Source organism: Mobula hypostoma, chromosome 4 (genome assembly GCF_963921235.1).
Source record: "Mobula hypostoma chromosome 4, sMobHyp1.1, whole genome shotgun sequence".
NCBI classification, from domain to species: domain Eukaryota; kingdom Metazoa; phylum Chordata; class Chondrichthyes; order Myliobatiformes; family Myliobatidae; genus Mobula; species Mobula hypostoma.
The window spans coordinates 183,542,437-183,564,724 of record NC_086100.1 but is presented as its reverse complement, the minus strand read 5'-3'; the positions used below and the strand labels follow the sequence as shown (position 1 = coordinate 183,564,724).

General features: G+C 43.0%; 1 long non-coding RNA gene across 1 annotated transcript; it reads right to left on the bottom strand.

Annotated features, from left to right (window-relative positions):
- Window positions 1-15,831: 15,831 nt before the first annotated feature.
- On the bottom strand, window positions 15,832-22,219 carry LOC134344992 (uncharacterized). Its single transcript, XR_010017584.1, has 4 exons — window positions 22,129-22,219; window positions 21,125-21,258; window positions 19,451-19,581; window positions 15,832-16,083 (listed from the first exon to the last, which is right to left on the bottom strand). It is a non-coding gene; the product is annotated as an uncharacterized LOC134344992 (long non-coding RNA).
- Between the last annotated feature and the right edge of the window lie 69 nt (window positions 22,220-22,288).

Below are 22,288 nucleotides of genomic sequence, written 5' to 3'. Positions count from 1 at the left end.
TTGTTAATGAGCGAGCTCAGAGGTGAATAACAAGACTGGTTCTAGCTAACAGGAACTCAAATAACCATGCATTGCAACAGTGGTGTGCAGAAAAGCATCTTTAAATGCACAACACATCAAACTTTGAAGAAGATTGGATACTGCAGCAGAAGACCATGAACATACACTGAAAGGCCACTTTATTAGGTGCAGGATTTATTTAATGAAGTGGCCATTGTGTGGTGTTACCAAGGAGACACAAAAGAGTACAGATGGTAGAATCTGGATCAATTTAGAAACAAATAATCTGCTGGAAAATCTGATGCAGAGTGTTAACCTGAAGCATCAACAATTTCTTTCTCCACACAGGTGCTCCTTGACCCCCTGATCTCCTCTGGTAGGTTGATTGCTAGCCTCGTTCACGTCTGATCTCAAGGGTAAGTGTAGTTAAAATGTAGATAATCTGACACTAAAACCTTACTTCATTATTGCCAATTCATCAAGAGGTTTTCATTAAACCTGTTTAATTATTGTGTCAGGTCATTATCCTGATTCAACTCCATTATAAGCCAGCAGATTCAGAATTCTGTTGGAGCAAGTTAGGTCTGTAATTTTCAACACATCCATCTACCTACATATACTAATCAAATCCATTATAACATGTTTTTGAAAGAGTTAGTTGTGTTAAGATCAAAGTTTAAAGTACATTTTTTTTATCAAAGAATGTATACTAAACACAACTTTGAGATTCATTTCCTTACAGGCAGCCACTAAACAAAGAAACCCAATAGAACCCATTAAAAACAAAGAAAACTGTCAAACGTCCAATGTGCAGAAAAAAATTAATTGTGCAAACAACAAAAGCAAGCAAACAACTGAATTTTACGAGAGTGAGTCCTCAGCTGTGAAGCCAGTAACCCGTTGCTTGCAGGCTGCAGCCTCAGTTCAGCGCAGAGACGAGAAGACCTCACGGAGTGGCGAGCTAAATCAGCCCATCCCTCGCCTCCTGCCCTGACACCTTGCCCAATTCAATCTGGCCCGGAGCTTAGATCGTCCAAATCTCGGGTCGTTCCTCAGACTCAGACCTGGGCCCTGCCACTTTGCCGCGCTGTCAGACCCAGGCCCAACTGTCACAATTTGGCCCGTACCCAATCTTTCCAATTCAATTAAGACACCAAGCACTATTGCTAGGAAGTAACCGAGAGGATTGGATTAAATACCAGCGTAACAAATTGGAATCAGAAGCAAGTTGAAAACTATAGTAATAGTAGTTCTTCTCATTAAAAGTGATCATTGTTGAAAAACTTCAATTGGGTCAGTAGTGGGAGCGGAAATTTTCTTTCATTGCTTGATCAGACCCATTTCAGATTCTCATCCCACACCAGTTCAATTGGGTCTTTTCTGCCTGATGAGGTGAGCTAGGAAATCATTCATTTTCTTCAGAACTTTGGTGGTGGTTTCAGCTGAGAATGACTATTTGCACATTTAGATTTAGATTAAGATCTATTTATTACAGGCACATCAAAACATACAGTGAAATGAGTTGTTTGCATTAGCAACTAACACCCCCAAGGATGTGCTGGGGCAGCCCACAAGAGTCACCGTACATTCCGCACCAATAGCATGCCCACAATGCTCATCAGAATATGGAGTGCGCTGGAGGTGGTGTGGCGTGGTGTCCAAACTGGAGCTGGTGCTGCCCCCTAGTGTTCACTCACCAGAAATCAAGCTGTATTGTGTTTGTAGATTTCTACAACATTCATGGACACAGGGCGTTTGACTGTAATTTTTGTGTGATTCTATTGTACTGACATCAGATATGTGCTTGCTATCTTATATGTGCTACATGTGCTTTGTGCTGTGTGTTGACTGTTGCTACTGTGTGCTGCACTTTGGTCCTGGAATAACACTGTTTCATTTGGCTGTATTCATGGGTATTTATCAATTGTTGAATGACAATTAAGCTTGAACTATTCCAAACAACAAAGCAACAATAGCAAAACAGGCCCCAATCTTTCCTCCCTTCACCCATCACCAATGGTCATAACAGTCCTCTAACCACAGGACAGAACATTTTCCTTAGCATCTAGCAGACAATGGCTCACCCAGCTGACTTCCAGAGATTTGCAGACCCAGATTCTGGCGACTGGACATTGACTTCTGGATTCCCAATTGACCTTTAGGTTTCAGACCTCTGATTGAACTTTGGGGTTTTCGGTCTCGACTTCTGGTTGACTTTTGTGCTTTGATCCAGACTTCGATTGAGCTTCGGCTATCAATCTTTGGCGTTAATCCCGGATTCATAAATGATGGACGAAGACCCTGGATGAGGACCCAAACACTGATAGGTGCTGGAAAATAGCCAAGGATGGCCTCTAATACTGCCTTTGTTGGAAATGCCAATTTCATGAGGTTATGAATGAGATGTATTTCTTCCCATTCCCCTTTCACTCGAATTCTCCTCCTTCATCTGCTAGCAGTCTCATCTGGAAAGAAGTTATGGTGCCAAACTTACAGTTGAAGTCAGAAGTTTACATACACCTTAGCCAAATACATTTAAACTCAGTTTTTCACAATTCCTGACATTTAATCCTAGAAAACATTCCCTGTCTTAGGTCAGCTAGGATCACTACTTTATTTTAAGAATGTGAAATGTTAGAATAATAGCAGAGAGAATGATTTATTTCAGCTCTTATTTCTTTCATCACTTTCCCAGTGGGTCAGAAGTTTACATACACTTTGTTAGTAATTGGTAGCATTGCCTTTAAATTGTTTAACTTGGGTCAAACATTTTGGATTGCCTTCCACAAGCTTCTCACAGTAAGTTGCTGGAATTTTGTTCTATTCCTCCAGACAGAACTGATGTAACTGAGTCAGGTTTGTAGGCCTCCTTGCTCGCAAATGCTTTTTCAGTTCTGCCCACAAATTTTCTTCGGATTGAGGTCAGAAAATGATGTCAAATCTGGTTCATCCTTGGGAGCAATTTCCGAATGCCTGAAGGTACCATGTACATCTGTACAAACAATAGTACGCAAGTATAAACACCATGGGATCACGCAGCCGTCATACCGCTCAGGAAGGAGACGCATTCTGTCTCCTAGAGATGAATGTACTTTGGCGCGAAAAGTGCAAATCAATCCCAGAACAACAGCAAAGAACCTTGTGAAGATGCTAGAGGAAACAGGTAGACAAGTATCTATATCCACAGTAAAACGAGTCCTATATCGACATAACCTGAAAGGCTGCTCGGCAAGGAAGAAGCCACTGCTCCAAAACGGCCATAAATAAGCCAGACTACAGTTTGCAAGTGCACATGTGGACAAAGATCTTACTTTTTGGAGAAATGTCCTCTGGTCTGATCAAATAAAAATTGAACTGTTTGGCTGTGATGACCATCATTATGTTTGGAGGAAAAAGGGTGAGGCTTGCAAGCCGAAGAACACCATCCCAACCGTGAAGCCTGGGGGTGGCAGCATCATGTTGTGGGGGTGCTTTGCTGCAGGAGGGACTGGTGCACTTCACAAAATAGATGGCATCATGAGGAAGGAAAATTATGTGGATATATTGAAGCAACATCTCAAGACATCAGCCAGGAAGTTAAAGCTCGGTCGCAAATGGGTCTTCCAAATGGACAATGACTCCAAGCATACCTCAAAAGATGTGGCAAAATTGCTTAAGGACAACAAAGTCAAGGTATTGGAGTGGCCATCACAAAGCCCTGATCTCAATCTGATAGAAAATTTGTGAGCAGAACTGAAAAAGCGTGTGTGAGCAAGGAGGCCTACAAACCTGACACAATTACATCAGTTCTGTCTGGAGGAATGGAACAAAATTCCAGCAACTTACTGTAAGAAGCTTGTGGAAGGCTACCTTAAATGTTTGACCCAAGTTAAACAATTTAAGGGCAATGCTATCAGATACTAACAAAGTGTATTTAAACTTCTGACCCACTGGGAAAGTGATGAAAGAAATAAAAGCTGAAATAAATCATTCTCTCTACTATTATTCTGACATTTCACATTCCTAAAATAAAGTAGTGATCCTAACTGACCTAAGACAAGGAATGTTTTCTAGGATTAAATGTCAGGAATTATGGAAAACTGAGTTTAAATGTATTTGGCTAATGTGACAAGAATACACATAGATGCTAGCTGTCCTGTGTGATCAGCAGTTGGTCTGCCACCTGTCTTCGGGAGAGAGAGAGATAAGGAAGACAATGGAGCAGCATTTGGAGATGTGTAATGAAGGAACGGGAGAGAGAGCTGTCTGGAGCGGCTCCCCCTTTGAACCCTGAACTGTTTGAAGTGATGGACAGGCGATACCCCAGCAGGGGGATAAAAAGGGACAGGTTCGCTAAGGCAGGACACACACGACACCCGAGGTAACGAGACCCTGGAAGCGGTGCCCCCCCGCAAGTCAGCGGGAGTCGTTTTGGAAGGCTGGTTGCGGAACCAAGCCATAGACGCACAGGGTGGAAAGGTACGATCAGCGGGAACCCGGTGTGTGTCCAGCCCTGCTTGGGTGCCAGGTTCACTGCAGAGGATCGACCGCATCTGGAGGAGAGGTCACAGTCGGTGACCTCAGGTGACATCACAAAGGACTCGCCCAAAAGCTGCTTATGAGCAATATCGCAGGTCTGTGTGTGGAAGCCGTTTTGAATGATCATTCGTTCTCGTTCTCTCTCCTCCTCCCCCCCCCACATTGTCCATCGCCATGGCAACGATTACTGTGAACTGAACTAAATTGAACTGGACTTTGTGTCACTTTGAAATTGGTCATTTACCCCTAGACAACGATAGAGCTTGATTGATCCTGTTATCTTAGTTCTGTGCACATGTGTGTTTATCATTGCTGAACTGTTGCATTTATTATCCTTTCGATTACTGTGTTGCTTGTTTCTTTAATAAAACTTTCTTAGATCTAGTAATCCAGACTCCAACTGAGTGATCCATTTCTGCTGGTTTGGCAACCCAGTTACGGGGTACGTAACACTAAGATGTATGTAAAATTCTGACTTCAACTGTATCTTTAATTGTGTTTGATGTGCTGATCCTAAGCTCATTGGTATCTGTCCAAACCTTTGACTCTCCACATTATCACTTGCCCTCCTTGTCTGATCACTTACTTTTCCATTACCAGGTATCGTTAGGTTGAAAGGAAAGGTTAAAAGTTTGAGAGAGCCATGGTTTTCAAGAGATGTTAGAAAATTGGTTCAGAAGAAGAGAGGGATCTTAATAAATATAGGCAGCTTGGAGTTAATGAGGTGCTCGAGGAATATATAGAATGTAAAAAGAATCTTAGGAAAGAAATTAGAAAAGCTAAAAGAAGATACGAGGTTGCTTTGGTAATTAAGGTGAAAATAAATCCAAAGGGCTTCTACAGTTATGTTAGTGGCAAAAAGATAGTGAGGGATAAAATTGGTCCCTTGGAGAATCAGAGTGGACAGCTATGTGCGGAGCCAAAAAAGATGGGGGGGATTTTGAACAATTTCTTTTCTTCGATATTCACTAAGGAGAAGGATATTGAATTGTGTAAGGTAAAGGAAACAAGTAGGGTAGTTATGGAAACTATGACAATTAAAGAAAAGGAAGTACTGGCACTTTTAAGGAATATAAAAGTGGATAAGTCTCTGGGTCTGGACAAGATATTCCCTAGGACTTTGAGGGAAGTTAGTGTAGAAATAGCAGGGGCTCTGTCAGAAATATTTCAAATGTCATTAGAAACGGGAATGGTGCCGAAGGATTGGCGTATTGCTCATGTGGTTCCATTGTTTAAAAAGGGTTCTAAGAGTAAACCTGGCAATTATCGGCCTGTGAGTTTGACGTCAGTGGTGGGTAAATTGATGGAAAGTATTCTTAGAGATGGTATATATAATTTTCTGGATAGACAGGGTCTGATTAGGAACAGTCAACATGGATTTGTGCGTGGAAGGTCATGTTTGACAAATCTTATTGAATTCTTTGAAGAGGTTACTAAGAAAGTTGACGAGGGTAAAACGGTGGATGTTGTCTGTATGGACTTCAGTAAGGCCTTTGACAAGGTTCCACACGGAAGGTTAGTTAGGAAAGTTCAATCGTTAGGCATTAATATGGAAGTAGTAAAATGGATTCAGCAGTGGCTAGATGGGAGACGCCAGAGAGTAGTGGTGGATAACTGTGTGTCAGATTGGAGGACGGTGTGTAGCGGTGTGCCTCAGGGATCTGTACTGAGTCCAATGTTGTTTGTAATATATATTAATGATCTGGATGATGGGGTGGTAAATTGGATTAGTAAGTATGCAGATGATACTAAGATAGGTGGAGTTGTGGATAATGAAGTAGGTTTTCAAAATTTGCAGAGAGATTTAGGACAGTTAGAAGAGTGGGCTGAAAGATGGCAGATGGAGTTTAATGCTGAAAAATGTGAGGTGCTACATTTTGGTAGAACTAATCAAAATAGGACATACATGGTAAATGGTAGGGCATTAAAGAATGCTTTAGAACGGAGGGATCTAGGAATAATGGTGCGTAGTTCCCTGAAGGTGGAATCTCATGTGGATAGGGTGGTGAAGAAAGCTTTTGGTATGCTGGCCTTTATTAATCAGAGCATTGAGTATAGGAGTTGGGATGTAATGTTGGATTTGTATAAGGCATTGGTAAGGCCAAATCTGGAGTTTTGTGTACAGTTCTGGTCACCGAATTATAGGAACGATGTCAATAAAATTGAGAGAGTACAGAGGAGGTTTACTAAAATGTTGCCTGGGTTTCATCTCCTAAGTTACAGAGAAAGGTTGAACAAGTCAGGTCTTTATTCTTTGGAGTGTAGAAGGTTGAGGAGGGACTTGATAGAGGTGTTTAAAATTATGAGGGGGATTGATAGAGTTGACGTGGTTGGACTTTTTCCATTGAGGAGTGGGGAAGATTCAAACAAGAGGACATGGGTTGAGAATTAGTGGACAAAAGTTTAGGGGTAACATGAGGGGGAACTTCTTTACTCAGAGAGTGGTAGCTGTGTGGAACGAGCTTCCAGCAGAAGTGGTTGAGGCAGGTTCTATGTTGTCGTTTAAAGTTAAATTGGATAGATATATGGACAGGAAAGGAATGAAGGGTTATGGGCTGAGTGCAGGTTGGTGGGACTAGGATAGGGTAAGAGTTCGGCACGGACTAGAAGGGCCGAGATGGCCTGTTTCCGTGCTGTAATTGTTATATGGTTATATTGTAAGTTCAGATGCTGAAGATCACTTAATTCTATCAAGTGTGGATTATCTTATTTGGGTTCTGTACTTTTATTATTCATAATGGCTACACTCAGTCTTCTGAGCAAATTGCTAAGTATTATTTTACTCATTAAATTATCTGCACGGCTGTCAGATATTTCTTACCTTATGCCTGGGACAGGTCCCTGTTTCTTTTAATACCACAGACATAATGACAGGATCACTCTTAGCTACCAGTTTCATTTCCTACTCCTTAATTTAATTGGACTGTGAGAGCGATATATCTCTGCTGCAAGGAGTGGAGTCATGAAGGAACAAAGGAGCCATGGGTTTACGCAAATTTTATGCAAATTCTTTACTTGAGGAAGTCACTAGATGTTTCGCAGGCAACAAAGTGTTTGCACTGTTGCAATGGAGCGCATCTCATTTGTGGAGAGCAAGATCCTAAACTCAAGAGCATGGTCATTTTTTAGCAGATATTGGGGTCACTGAGGAACTGTCCACCGTCTGATTTCTGAATGGAAACTAAACCCATGAATACACCTCACTACCTTTTCGTTCTCTTATTGCACTACTTATTTAATTTAACTTTATATATAAATACTTCTTTCTGTAATTCAGTTTTTATTATTATGTATTGCAATGCACTGCTGCTGTGTAACAACAAATTTCACGACATAATCCTGTGATATTAAACCTGATTCTGATTCTGAAACTACCCTACTCTTTCAAAAATAATCACAAGGTCTATGAGGATAGATGGCACAATTGTTAAAACCAATGGAAAAAGTAAATTTATTACCAAAATACACTTATGTCACTATATACTACCCTGAGATACATTGTCATGTGGGCATTCACAGTCGAACAAGGAATACAGTAGAGTCAATGAAAAACTCACTCAAAGACTGACAAATAACCAATGTGCAAATAAAAACATAAACAGATAAATAAACAAATACAGTTAATATTGGGAACATGAGATACAGGAGTTGCAGAGTTCTTGAACGTGAGTCCATAGGTGGTAGAATCGGTACAGATTATTAAGCATGGAAATAGGTTTTATGGCCCAAATTGTTATGCCAACCAAGTAGTAGTTCATTCCTTTAAAGAAAGAACATAGAATGAACCTGTACCTCCACAGGAAGGCCCTGAGTTATGGTCTGCATTACTAAGAAACTTTTGCATTTGAGACTTATGTCCTTAACCTCTGACTTGGAAACAGGAATGTGCCTGTCTCGTCCCAGTTTCAAGTTGCTGGTGCCAGTCTGGTGCACAAGACAAAATTATGATGAAGACATACAGTGCAGATAGTGTGTAGAATGTGTGAAAGTGGGTAATATATGGGCAGTGCGCAATAGGAAAGTCAGGTTTGATTTCTGTTTGGTAATGGCTGCTCAGTGAAACACTGAATGTAGCAGGTTAATACAATACACCATGTGGCTAATGAGGCAGGTATTGAAATTGTGGTAAACAGGTGAAAGCACATTTATTTGAGTGGATTCAAGTCAGAAAAATGATCTTTCATTATCACTGTCTGCTTCGTATCACCAAGTCAATTTAGGATCAATCTACCTTGCTGTGCAAGTTGATTGGGTGGTTAAGAAGGTGTTTGGTGTTATTGTCTTCGTTAGTTATGAGATTGAGTTCAAAAGCACCAACCAAATGTTGCAGCTCTATAAAACTCTGATTAGGCCATACCTGGAGTATTGTTTTTAGTTTTGGTCACCTCATTACAGGAACCCTTTGAGAGGGTGCAGAGCAAAATTATTAGGATGCTGCCTAGATTAGAGAGCATATCTTATGAAGAAAGGTTGAGTGAGCTAGATCTTTCCTCTTTGCAGTAAAAGAGGATGGGTGGTGACTTGAAAGAATTATATAAGATGATAAGAGACATGGATGGTGTGCAAACATGAGGAATTCTGCAGATGCTGGAAATTCAAGCAACACACATCAAAGTTGCTGGTGAACGCAGCAGACCAGGCAGCATCTCTAGGAAGAGGTACAGTCGACGTTTCGGGCCGAGACCCTTCATCAGGACTAACTGAAAGAAGAGCTAGTAAGAGATTTGAAAGCGGGAGGGGGAAAGGGGGAGATCCAAAATGATAGGAGAAGACAGGAGGGCGAGGGATGGAGCCAAGAGCTGGACAGGTGATTGGCAAAAGGGATATGAGAGGATCATGGGACAGGAGGCCCAGGGAGAAGGAAAAGGGGAGGGGGGGAAACCAAGGGGAAGGGCAAGGGGTATAGTCAGAGAGACAGAGGGAGAAAAAGGAAAGTGAGCGAAAGAATGTGTGTATATAAATAAATAACAGATGGGGTACGAGGGGGAGGTGGGGCATTAGAGGAAGTTAGAGAAGTCGATGTTCATGCCATCAGGTTGGAGGCTACACAGACAGAATATAAGGTGTAGTTCCTCCAACCTGAGTGTGGCTTCATCTTTACAGTAGAGGAGGCCGTGGATAGACATGTCAGAATGGGAATGGGATGTGGAATTAAAATGTGTGGCCACTGGGAGATCCTGCTTTCTCTGGCGGACAGAGCATAGGTATTCAGTAAAGCCCCCCCCTCCCTCTGCTTTCCGCAGGGATCGCTCTCTACGCGACTCCCTTGTCCATTCGTCCCCCCATCCCTCCCCACTGATCTCCCTCCTGGCACTTAAGCGGAACAAGTGCTACACATGCCCTTACACTTCCTCCCTTACCACCATTCAGGGCCCCAAACAGTCCTTCCAGGTGAGGCGACACTTCACCTGTGAGTCGGCTGGGGTGATATACTGTGTCCGGTGCTCCCGATGTGGCCTTCTATATATTGGCGAGACCCGACACAGACTGGGAGACCGCTTTACTGAACACCTATGCTCTGTCCGCCAGAGAAAGCAGGATCTCCCAGTGGCCACACATACATCCCATTCCCATTCTGACATGTCTATCTACGGCCTCCTCTACTGTAAAGATGAAGCCACACTCAGGTTGGAGGAACAACACCTTATATTCTGTCTGGGTAGCCTCCAACCTGATAGCATGAACATTGACTTCTCTAACTTCCGCTAATGCCCCACCTCCCCCTTGTACCCCATCTGTTATTTATTTTTATACACACATTCTTTCTCTCACTCTCCTTTTTCTCCCTCTGTCCCTCTGACTATACCCCTTGCCCATCCTCTGGGTTCCCCCCCCCGTTGCCTTTCTCCCCGGACCTCCTGTCCCATGATCCTCTCATATCCCTTTTGCCAATCACCCATCCAGCTCTTGGCTCCATCCCTCCTCCTCCTGTCTTCTCCTATCATTTTGGATCTCCTCCTCCCCCTCCCACATTCAAATCTCTTACTAACTCTTCCTTCAGTTAGTCCTGATGAAGGGTCTCGGCCCGAAACATCGACTGTACCTCTTCCTAGAGATGCTGCCTGGCCTGCTGCGTTCACCAGCAACTTTGATGTGTGTTGCTTCCTTATTGTTTACTAATTTTGTGGAACACTGCCACAAGAAAGTAGCATCCATCATCAAGAACCCTACTATCCATGCCATGCTCTCTTCTCACTGCTCTCAGTGGGTAAAAGGTAGGAACTTGAGGTCCTACACCACTAAATTCAGGAAGGGTTATTACCCTTCAACCATCAGGCTCCTGAGCCATCATGGGTAGCTTTACTCACCTGGATTCACCTTCATGGATTCTACAACTGGTGCTCTCAGTTTATCTATCTATCTATCTATTTATCTATCTACATATTTATATATTTTGTATTTGCCCTGCCAACCATTAAGCATGTTTATATGTTTATAGAAAAGCGGTATCCATCATAGTGATCCCCACCACACAGGGCAGGCTCTCTTCTCGCTGCCGCCATCAGGTAGAAGGTACAAGAGCCTAGGAACATGCACCAGCAACTGTTCAATAACAGTTACTACCACTCAGCTATCAGACTCTTAAATAAAAGAGGATAATTACACTCACTTGCTCCATCATTAAAATGTTCCTACAATCAATTATCTCACCTTAAGGACTCTTTATCTCATTATCTCATGTTCTCATTACTTATTGCCATTTATTTATATTTGCACAGTTTGTTGTCTTCTGCACTTTAATTGATCGTTCATTGATCCTGTTATAGTTACCACTGGTAGATTTGCTGAGTAAGCCCATAAGAAAATGAATCTCAGGGTTACAGGTGGAGAAATATGTGCACTTTGATTAATAGCGTTTACTTTGTGTTATGTACTTTAGCACATTGGTTGTTTGTCCGTCTTTGTGCAGTTTTTCATTGATTGCATTGTATTTCTTTGTACTATTGTGAATGCCTACAAGAAAATGATTCTCAGAGTAATACATGGTGACATGCATGTACTTTGATAAAAGAAATTTGTTTTGAACTTTGAACATGGATCAGTTTTGACCATACATCTTCTCTGGTATCACCTCTAGTCCCATCAGGCTGAGTGCGAGCGCTCCCCAAGGCTGTGTGCTCAGCCTACCGCTGTTCACACTGCCGGTGCATGACTGTGTCCTGGTTCAGCTCCAGCCGTGTCATCAGGTTTGAGGATGATACAACAGTGGTTGGCTTCATCAGCAACGAGGATGGGTCAGAGTACAGAGAGCAGCTGGTGGAATGGTGTGAGAGCAACAACCTAAGTCTGAACCCAGAGAAGACCAAGAAAGTCCTTGTGGCCTTCAGAAGGGTGCAGATGAACCACCCACCTCTTTGAATACATGGCTCCTCCGTAGAGAGAGTTAAGTGCATCAATTTCCTGGGAGTTCACATCAAGGATTACCTCACCATGTCCCTCATTATCACCTCCCTGAACGGTGCACAGCAGTGCCTCAACTTCCTAAGGAGATTGAGGCTCCCCCACCCCCCATCTTAACAGGATTTTACAGGAGCACCATTGAGGACATCCTGACAAGCCTCAGCTCCATATGATAGGGGAGCAGCCAAGTATCAGACCATAACTTCCTACAAAACACTGTGAGAATGTTTGAGAGGATCCTGCTGTCCACTGGGGCCACTTATTCGGAGCCTGCATACACAGGGTCCTTAGTATTATCAAGGGTCCAGCATCTTCTTTGATATTCTACCATCAGACAGGAGACTCCAATGCATAAAAACAGCAATGGTCAGGATGGGAAACAATTTCTTCCCTCAGGCCATTAGGCTCCCGAATTCCCTGCCACGTATCATTCAAAGTGCTTCGAGAGATTGGTTATGGCATATATCAATCACAGCCTACCGGTCAACCTCAACACTTTGCAATTCGCCTACCGGAGCAACAGGTCAACGGCAGATGCCATCTCTCTGGCCCTACATTCCTCCTTAGAACACCTGGAGAATAAAGACGCATACGTAAGGCTCCTTTTCATTAACTACAGCTCTGCCTTTAATACCATCATTCCAAATAAACTGATTCCTAAGCTCCAGAACCTGGGCCTTAGCACTCAGATCTGCAGCTGGATCTTCAACTTCCTCACAGACAGGACCCAGGCTGTAAAAATAGGGGACAAGCTCCCCTCTACAATCACTCTGAGCACTGGTGCCCCACAAGGCTGTGTACTCAGCCCCCTGCTGTACTCACTGTACACCCATGATTGTGATGCTAAGTTTCCATCAAACTCAATATATAAGTTTGCTGATGTCACAACAATTGTAGGCCGTATCTCGGGTAACGATGAGTTTGAGTACAGAGAGGAAATTAAGAACCTGGTGGCATGGTGCGAAGACAATAACCTATCCCTCAATGTCAGCAAGACGAAGGAATTGGTTGTTGACTTCAGAAGGAGTAGCAGACCGCATGACCCAATTTACATCGGTGGTGTGCAAGTGGAACAGGTCAAAAGCTTTAAGTTCCTCGGGGTCAATATCAGAAATGACCTGACTTGGTCCAACCAAGCAGAGCTCACTGCCAAGAAAGCCCACCAGCGCCTTTACTTCCTGAGAAAAATAAAGAAATTTGGCCTGTCCCCTAAAACCTTCACTAAGTTTTATAGATGCACCGTAGAAAGCATTCTTCTAGGGTGCATCACAACCTGGTATGGAAGTTGTCCTGTCCATGACCGAAAGAAGCTGCAAAAGATCATGAACACAGCCCAGCACATCACGCAAACCAATCTTCCATCCTTGGACTCACTTTACACCTCACGCTGTCGGAACAGTGCTGCCAGGATAATCAAGGATACGACCCATCCAGACAACACACTTTTCGTCCCTCTTCCCTCCAGGAGAAGGCTCAGGAGCTTGAAGACTTGGACGGCCAGATTTGGGAACAGCTTCTTTCCAGCTGTGATAAGACTGCTGAACGGATCCTGACCCGGATCTGGGCCGTACCCTCCAAATATCCGGACCTGCCTCTCGGTTTTTTTGCACTACCTTACTTTCCATTTTTCTGTTTTCTATTTATGATTTACAATTTAAATTTTTAATATTTACTAATTTTTACTATTTTTAATATTTAATATTTGTAATCCAGGGAGTGGGAAGTGCAGAATCAAATATCACTGTGATGATTGTACGCTCTAGTATCAATTGTTTGGCGACAATAAAGTATAAAGTAATAAAGTATTAAGTGTCACCAGTTAATCTGTTCCGTACCTTACAATATTTAACTTATGCACATTCATTTTTTTCTTTATGTATAATTCATCTGTATATTTTATCCTTACTTTCATTAATTATTGTGTGTTATATATGTTTTACACCCTGGTCCAGAGAAACATTGTCTTATTTGATGGTATACATGTATATAGTTAAATGACAATAAACTTGACTTGACTTGATATTCCTCCATTTCTTTCAATCTCTGTCCATTTAAGAAATAAAATTCCAATTTACTTCAGTCTCCCTCTTCTACCTGCCCAGTGCTGAGTGAACTGAAACAGCTTCCCCGTGACTGCCCATTCCTCCCCACATGAAAGCCAGCCATATAGCTATTCTTTCAAGTTAATTTAAATCCACTGACCCAAAATTATGAAAATCAACTTAATCAGATCAAAACTGCAAGTTGCCTCTGTCTCCAACTAAATTGGATTAAACTGGATGATCTCAGATTGATCCCCAGACTCAAGGGTCAGTAGTTTGATTGAAATTGAACAAGAAAGCCACAGAAAATGATTTACTGTAATGATATAAAATTTCATTAAAAGCGCCACATATTTAATAACGAAATACAAGAAGTAATCAATGCCAATAGAGGCATAATGTAACTAATATTTTTGCTTCTGATGTTTCTATAGCCCAAAAGCTTTTTATTAAACACAAATTAAAGAAAAAAATCAAAAGTTGCTGTTCCTATTTCTTCATCCATCGATACACAAAACTGCAATTAACCATGCTGAACTCAGCCAGTTGAATAGATTGCATCATCATGCCAGAGAATAGCCATTGACAAAATTCAATAAGAGCCACAAGAGCCTGATAAAACGAGATGAAGTCTAAACATATAGATCACATTAATTAAACACAAACTCACCTTCCCCAATCCATAACTCTTAAATGAACCAGAGTCAAACACAACAACCTCATTCCTTGAAACATGGCGTTTTCAAGGAAACAGGATGAGCTTTTCACATTTTTGTGTCAGCACAGTAGCCTCGCGGTTAGCGTACAACTACTTTAACACCAGCAACCCAGGCTCAATTCTCACCGCTGCAACGACTTTGTATGTTCTTCCTGTGACCGTGTGGGTTTCTTCCGGGTGCTCCAGTTTTACCCGCATTCCAAAGGTGTACAGCTTAGTAGGCTAATCGGTCAAAAGGGTGTAATTGAGCATTGGGCCAGAAGGGCCTGTAACTATGCTTCATCCCTAAACTGAAAAAAAAAATGCATTTAGCCCAATCTTGCTTCCTGTAACTTCAGGACATTCTGTAGTTATACTAACCTGCAGGACATTAGTAATGTGGAGTGCTGCAGGCCTGATTCACTGGTTTATTGGCAGACTGCAGGAGAGCTGCTTGGCCTTAGTCATAGCAAGGACTAGGCCTCAAGCTGTGCTGTCGCCAGTTTGCAGCCATCCAGGAGAGGGGCATTGGAGTTGGCGCTGGCGGCAGAAGACAAGTTGTATTGTTTTCAGCTGCTGCAACATTCATGCACATACACTTAGACTGATTTTTGAGTGACTGTATTTTACTGCTGTCTTATATGTACTATACGTGCCTTGTGCTGTGTATGACTTTTGCTATTGTGTTTTGCACCTTGGCCCCAGAATAACACTGTTTTGTTTGGCTGTATTTATGGGTATACATCTATGGTAGAATAGATAGATAGATATACTTTATTAATCCCGAGGGAAATCTGGTTTCGTTACAGCCGCACCAACCAAGAATAGAGCGTAAATATAGCAATACAAAAAACCCCAACAATCAAACAACAAAATGCAAAACTATGCCAGGTGGAAAATAAGTCCAGGACCATTCTATTGGCTCAGGGTGTCTGACCCTCCACGGGAAGAGCTGCACGTTCAATGGCCACAGGCAGGAACGACCTCCCGTGCCGCCAAGTGTTGTATCACGGTGGAATGGGCAGAAGTCCAACTGTAAAAAGTTCAATATCCAGTCTGCAAACACGTTCCTCGATCGTAATATACCCCAGATTGCACCATCCGTTGTTAGCCAGATCAGTAAGCACCCCACTCCTTCACGTGGCTTACCGCTCTCGGTGCACTTCTGGTCAACCGGAACGGTATTACCCACCGAACAACTCTTCTCCAAATGTCTCTGTTGTCTCGACCCGGTCCTCTTTCCTCGGCTTTGTGATCTCCCTCTGTGTGTTTTCCTCCGGATTTCAGCAGGGGTGTCTGCCGCTCTGTTCGCTAAACCGGCCGGAATTTGCTGGTCCATGGAATACCCAATGTGACCTTGCTTCTGTCCTGAGTGTCGGTACGTAATCACTTCCAGCGCTAAAGAAAACCCAAGTAAAACTCTCTCTGCCAGCATATTAGAGAGGGTGCAGATTCGACGTGTTACCATGAGAAAAAAATACAAAAAAGTATTATAAATTAAAAAGTAAGAAGAAGGAAGTAAAAGAATAGATCGGAACGGCTGTACCAGGCTGCATGTACGACCGGCGCATGCGCACTGTTGTGACTATAAGACTTGAACCTGAGCTTGAGGATTACTGTGGGGGTGCTAGGCACTCTATTAAGAGTCACTCCATTTCTTAAAAAATAGTACTTCAACCTTTAATTACCACTTGGCTCCAAAATTTTGCTGCAAATTCATTCTGACCACTATGTGCAAAACCAGTAAACAAGTGATATATTATTTCAGTAAGCCAAAAAAATAGTTGAGGCTAAAATCAACCTGTTAATGATGGCAGTTTCCAGTTAATGGCACATCACTTTATTTACTCGGTCTGATGTCCAACTTGTGTGTGATTAACATGCCGGTAGTTGCTAGCAATGTTTTACCACTTAGATATGGCACCATCATAATTCTAGTCACTTCCTGAACTATTTTCAGTTTTGATGTGGCTGGGGCAGTAGCATAGCAGCTAACACACTTATTAAGTGGCACTCAAAGAGGGCTCTAGTTTTAATACAGAACCTTGAAACTGAACAACAATACACTGGCCCACTTTCCTTTGAGATTACTCCATCTCGACCATCAGGTTCAGGAACAACCACCGTGTCCCTGAACCAGTATAGGTAATTTCACGCACCTTAACATTGAAATGACCTCCACAAGTTATAGACTGATTTTCAAGGATTCTACAACACATGTTCTCAGTATTATTTAGTGTATATTCATTTCTTATTTATTATTGGCATGATTTGTCATCTTTTGTGCTTAGGATGTTTGTCACTCTATGTTATGTGGGTTATATTGTATTTATTTTTGTGTAAATGTCTGCTAGAAAATGAATCTCAAGGTAATATATGGTGATAATACTTTGATAATAAATTTACTTTGAACTTTGAAACTTGATCCAAGAGTATTGGAATTCACATTTTATATTAATTCCACTCACTCACATCCTCTGAAGGGCAACTTTATTTCATTTTCCTTCCTTCTTATAATCTATCATTCAAAGTTGCCCAAGGTCACCATTTTTCTTACTGATGGTGTTTAACATAATGGGCTTTGGTTCTTCTTCTGGGTGTCCCAATAGATGCCAAAATATTGTATTATGTATTTCGGTATCTTTATTCCCCAAGACGAGATTAATTTATGTATCCTGCTGCAGCTCATTAGGCAGCTCTCCGGCCTTTGAATCAGAATCAGGTTTCATGTCACGGTCATATGTCATGAAATTTTTTGTTATGCAGTAGTACATTGCAATAATAATAATAAAAAATTGTAAAAAAAAAATCCGTATAAATTACCGTCCTCCAAGAGGACCACAATCTTCTTGTTCCTTGGATGCTTGTGTGCCTCTGTGACCTGGAGGTCTACGTTGGCTGGAGTCAGGGCTTTATTCTTTGGCTCTTGGTAGGGTCACCCATGCCAAACAGGTTAAAGAGTAGAGACAAGGCTAAGAGTGGTCCTCCATTCCACCAGGTTCAGGGGTTCAGCTCAGGGCTAACAACCCTTACAAGTAAAACAAAATTGTTGCAGAAATAGCAATGGAGAATACTTCTACATCTGAGTGCAATGGTAGTCCTGAATCTCCACCCCGGACTTGCATGACTGACAGTAGTGAAAACCTAGAGGAAGCTGCTACTGCCATGATGAAGGAAGCCCTGAACACCACCAGAGATGGAGGACCTTCATTGTTGCCCTAACCACCAACGGTGTAATGGGCAGCAGAAAGGTAAGTTGTATTTAAAACGTTAGATTAAATAAACAGTAAAAAAAAAGAAATGAAAGTAGTGAGGTAGTGTTCACGGGTTCAATGTACGTTCAGAAATCTGAGGGGAGGAGACTATTCCTGAATCACTGAGTGTGTACCTCCTTCCTGATGGTAACAATGAGAAGAGGACATGTCTTGGGTAATGGGGGTACTTAATGATTTAAGGCTCCTTTTTGAGGCATCACTCTTTAAAGGTGTCCTGGATGCTGGGGAGGCTGGTGCCAATGATGGAGCTGGCTGAGTTCACAACTTTCTGCAGCTTAGTTTGATCCTGTGTAGTGCCCCCCTCCCCACCCCCCATATCAGATGGTGATGCAGCCAGCTAGAATACCCCCCAAGCTACATCTGTAAAAACTTGTGAGTATCTTTCGTGACATACCAACTCTTCTCAAATTCCGAATGACATACAGCGGCTGCTGTGCCTTCTTAGGAACTGCATCGATGTGCGGGGCCCAGGGTAGATCCTCAGAGCGTCATAAGCGGGTGGCTGGGAATGGACCCAGGTGCAAGACACAGGCACTGAAGTACTAGGGACAGGACTAGGATACAGGATGAGGGCTAAGACATGGACATGAAAACCGGGAACCTGGAACAGGACTGGACAAGAGAGCTAGGAGCCAGGGCTTGGACTCTGAGCCAGAGACTGGACAAGGGCCCAGAAGCTGGGTCTTGCCTCTGGCTCAGACCCCAGGACTAGGCAGGGACTTGGCTGGCAGGCAGTGCGAGGCTTGAGACAAGAGACTTGAGGCTTGGGGTCTTGAAGCATGGCTTGGGGCAAGGCTCGGCTAGAGACGAGGTGAGGCTTGGCTAGAGACTTGAGGTGAGGCTTGAAGCTCCTCCTGGGCGTGGATCTCCACCTGACGGAGGCAAGGGACAGGAAGGGACAGAACCCACCGCAGGGTAACGGCAATCTGGCCTGACTTACCCGACAGAGGGCAAGGGACAGGAAGGGACAAGAGCCACCGCAGGGTAACGGCAATCTGGCCTGGCTTACCCGACAGAGGCAGGGAACAGGAAGGTACAGGACCCACCGCAGGGTAACGGCAATCTGGCCTAGCTTACCCAATGGAGGCAAGGGATAGGAAGGGAGCTAGGTACAGGGTGGCTCCAAGACAAGACTTCAGGCAAGATAAGGCGAGAGTTACCGGTAAGACAAGGCAAGGCTTCAGGTAATGCAAGGCGAGGCAAGAACTTCAAGGTGAGGTGAGAGTTACCGGCAAGACAAGGCAAGGCTTCAGGAAAGGAAACAGAAGGCAGGGGAAGGGATACAAGGAGTAAGGACAAGAACAATCCAGCACTCCGCCTTGGTCTCTGAAGGTATTTATGCAGCCAGCTCCAACGAGAATCAGCTGCCTCAATTAGTGCTAAACAGGAACAGAAACAGGTTAGAGAGGAAAACCTGGAGCATGGGTCGATGGATCGGACCGTGAACCGGAATGCGGACTTCACAGACCGGACCATGACACAGAGATGTTGGCACATAGGAATTTGAAATTTCTCACCATTCTGATCTCCGATCCCTCGATGGGGAATGGTGTGTATGCCCTTGTCTTATCCTTCCTGAAGTCCACTATCTGTTCTTTTGTCTTACTGACATGTTGTAATTGAATCAGAAGATAGTAATGTGTAGAATCTGGAATGAAGTGGTGGGAATGTTGGGGGAAAAGAAAATCAGCTTTATTTGTTACATGAACCGAAACACTGAAGCATCCTGTGAAATGCGTTGTTTGCGTCAAATCATATCAGCAAGGATTGTGATGGGTGCAGCCCACAATGGTTGCCATGCTTCCAGTGCCTTCATAACATGCCCACCATTCACTAACCTGAAGCAGTATGTCTTTGGAATGTGTAGGAAACAGGATCTCCCAGAACAATCCCATATGGTCAGAGGGAGAATGCACAAACTCCCTATGGAAAATGACAGGAATTAAACCCTGATCAGTGATTGCTGGTGCGGTAATAGCATTATGCTGATCATAACGCTAACATTAAATAGCAGGGTTTTAGTAAAAAGTGGATGCTTGAAGTTTGGCACCAACACAGAGGGCCAAAGAGCCCATTTCTGTCACAAGCAAGAGAAAACCTGCATCTGGATACACACATAAAATGCTGGAGGAACTCAGCAGGCCAGGCAGCATCTATGGGAAAAAGTATAGTCAACGTTTTGGGCTGAGACCCTTCGGTAGACTGGAGAAAAATAAAGATGAGGAGTAGATTTAAAAGTTGGGGAGAAGGGGGAGAAAAACACAAGGTGATAGGTGAAACTGGGAGGGGGAGGGTTGAAAGAAAGAGCTGGGAAGTTGATTGGTGAAAGAGATACAGGGCTGGACAATGGAGGTCTGATAGGAGAATCTGTTTCTGTGCTGCGTTTCTCTATGATTCAATTATCTCCATCATTCAGAGAGGAGGACCCCTCCACTGTCAAACTACGCTACTCTTTTCGATGAGATATTCCACTGAAGCCCCACCTGCTCACTTAGGAAGACAGGCGAGAGTCTGTGCATCATTTTTCAAAGATGTGCTTTCTCTGATGCCTCCACAACCAGTAACAGATATTCCAAGGAGCTGTGTGGTGCTGGTAAATTTGTGTTAATGAAGTTATGTGCAGGGTTTTGCTGATATTTCCATTGAGTCCTGCTGCTTCAAAAATTTGACCACTCAATATTCAAAGCATTGTGTGTTTCTGAACAGTCTGTTTGTGTAAAAGGCTATTTTCCATTGCCCAGCTCCCAATACATATCAAATAGGGCTGAGCTCAGGTCCCACAGAGGACGGGTTGTTGTAGGGGAGAGAAACCTGGAGGATCCGGTGGGATCATTTGACAAGGTTAATGGATGGAGGGCCAGAGATTGCTGTAAGGACTGAGCTGAGAAACAGACTAGTGATGGGCTGGTTTGGTCAAAAGGTGGCATTCAAGCAAACATCACAAGTTGGTAAAAAGATCTTTCCCATGACATTCAGGCAACACAACCCCCCACCCCACCTCCACCAAGGAAGAGCTGTCATGATGGTTCAGTACATTGCCCAAGGCAGATGCACCTGAATTAGGTTCTTCTTGAACTAAGACCACTGCAGACGTGGTCCCCTTTAAGAATATAGAAGAGTCCAGCACAGGAATAGGTCCTTCAGCCCACAATATTATGTAATACTAATTAAACAAGTAATAAAAAGCTTACCTAAATCAATCCCTTCTGCAAATACAATACCAGCGTCCCTCCATTTTCTGTCCATTCGTGTGTCGATCTAAAAGCCTCTGTCATACCGGACTCCTCCATCACCGCTGGCAGCACATTCCAGACGCTCACCATTCCTGTGGTGAAAAAAGAAATTATCATGCACAACTCATTCTTATTTTGAATGCATACCTTCTGGTAGTAGACATTTTGACCCTGGAAAACATTTAATATCTGACATTTTCTAGCTTTTCTACTTTGTCGATGCCTCTCATAATTTTGTAAAATTAATCAGGTTTTCCCTCAGCCTCCACCACTCCGTAGAAATCAACCCAAGCTTGTCCTTATAGCTCATGCATTCTAAATGAGATAAAACTCATCTTCATCCTCTTCAAAGCCTCTAATTCCTTCCTATAATGTGCAGATCAGAATGGAATGAATAGTCCAGATGTGACACAACTACAATTGCATTCAGCTGTAAAAGAACTTCACGAAACTTGAACTCAGTGCCACATCTAATATAAAAGCAAGCATGGCATGTGCCGTCTTCAACTCTTTCTCAGCCTCTTTCAGCGAGCTATGGACTTGGATGCCAAGCACCCTCTGTTATGTATCTTGTCATTAACAGATTAACGCAAACACGAGGAATTCTGCAGATGCTAGAAATTCAAGCAACACGCATCAAAGTTGCTTGAGAACGCAGCAGGCAAGGCAGCATCTCTAGGAAGAGGTACAGTCGATGTTTCAGGCCGAGGCCCTTCATCGGGACTAACTGAAGAAAGAGCTAGTAAGAGGAACTAGCTAGGAAGAGCTAATCTTCCTTCAGTTAGTCCTGACGAAGGGCCTCGACCTGAAACGTCGACTGTACCTCTTCCTAGAGATGCTGCCTGGCCTGCTGCGTTCATTAACAGATTAATGTCCCTTTGCATTTCACTTCCTGAAGTGCAACTCCTCGTATTTAGCTAGATGAAACTCCATTTGTCCATATCTGCAACTGAATATTCTACCTTGAGATTCATTTTTCTTGCAGGCATCCACAGTAGAATAAAGAAACGCAATAGATCAATGAAAAACTACACACAAATACTGACAAGCAACCAATGTTCCAAAGAAAAGAAATTGTGCAAAGAGATAAAATATGATAACTAAATGGTAAATAATTAATAG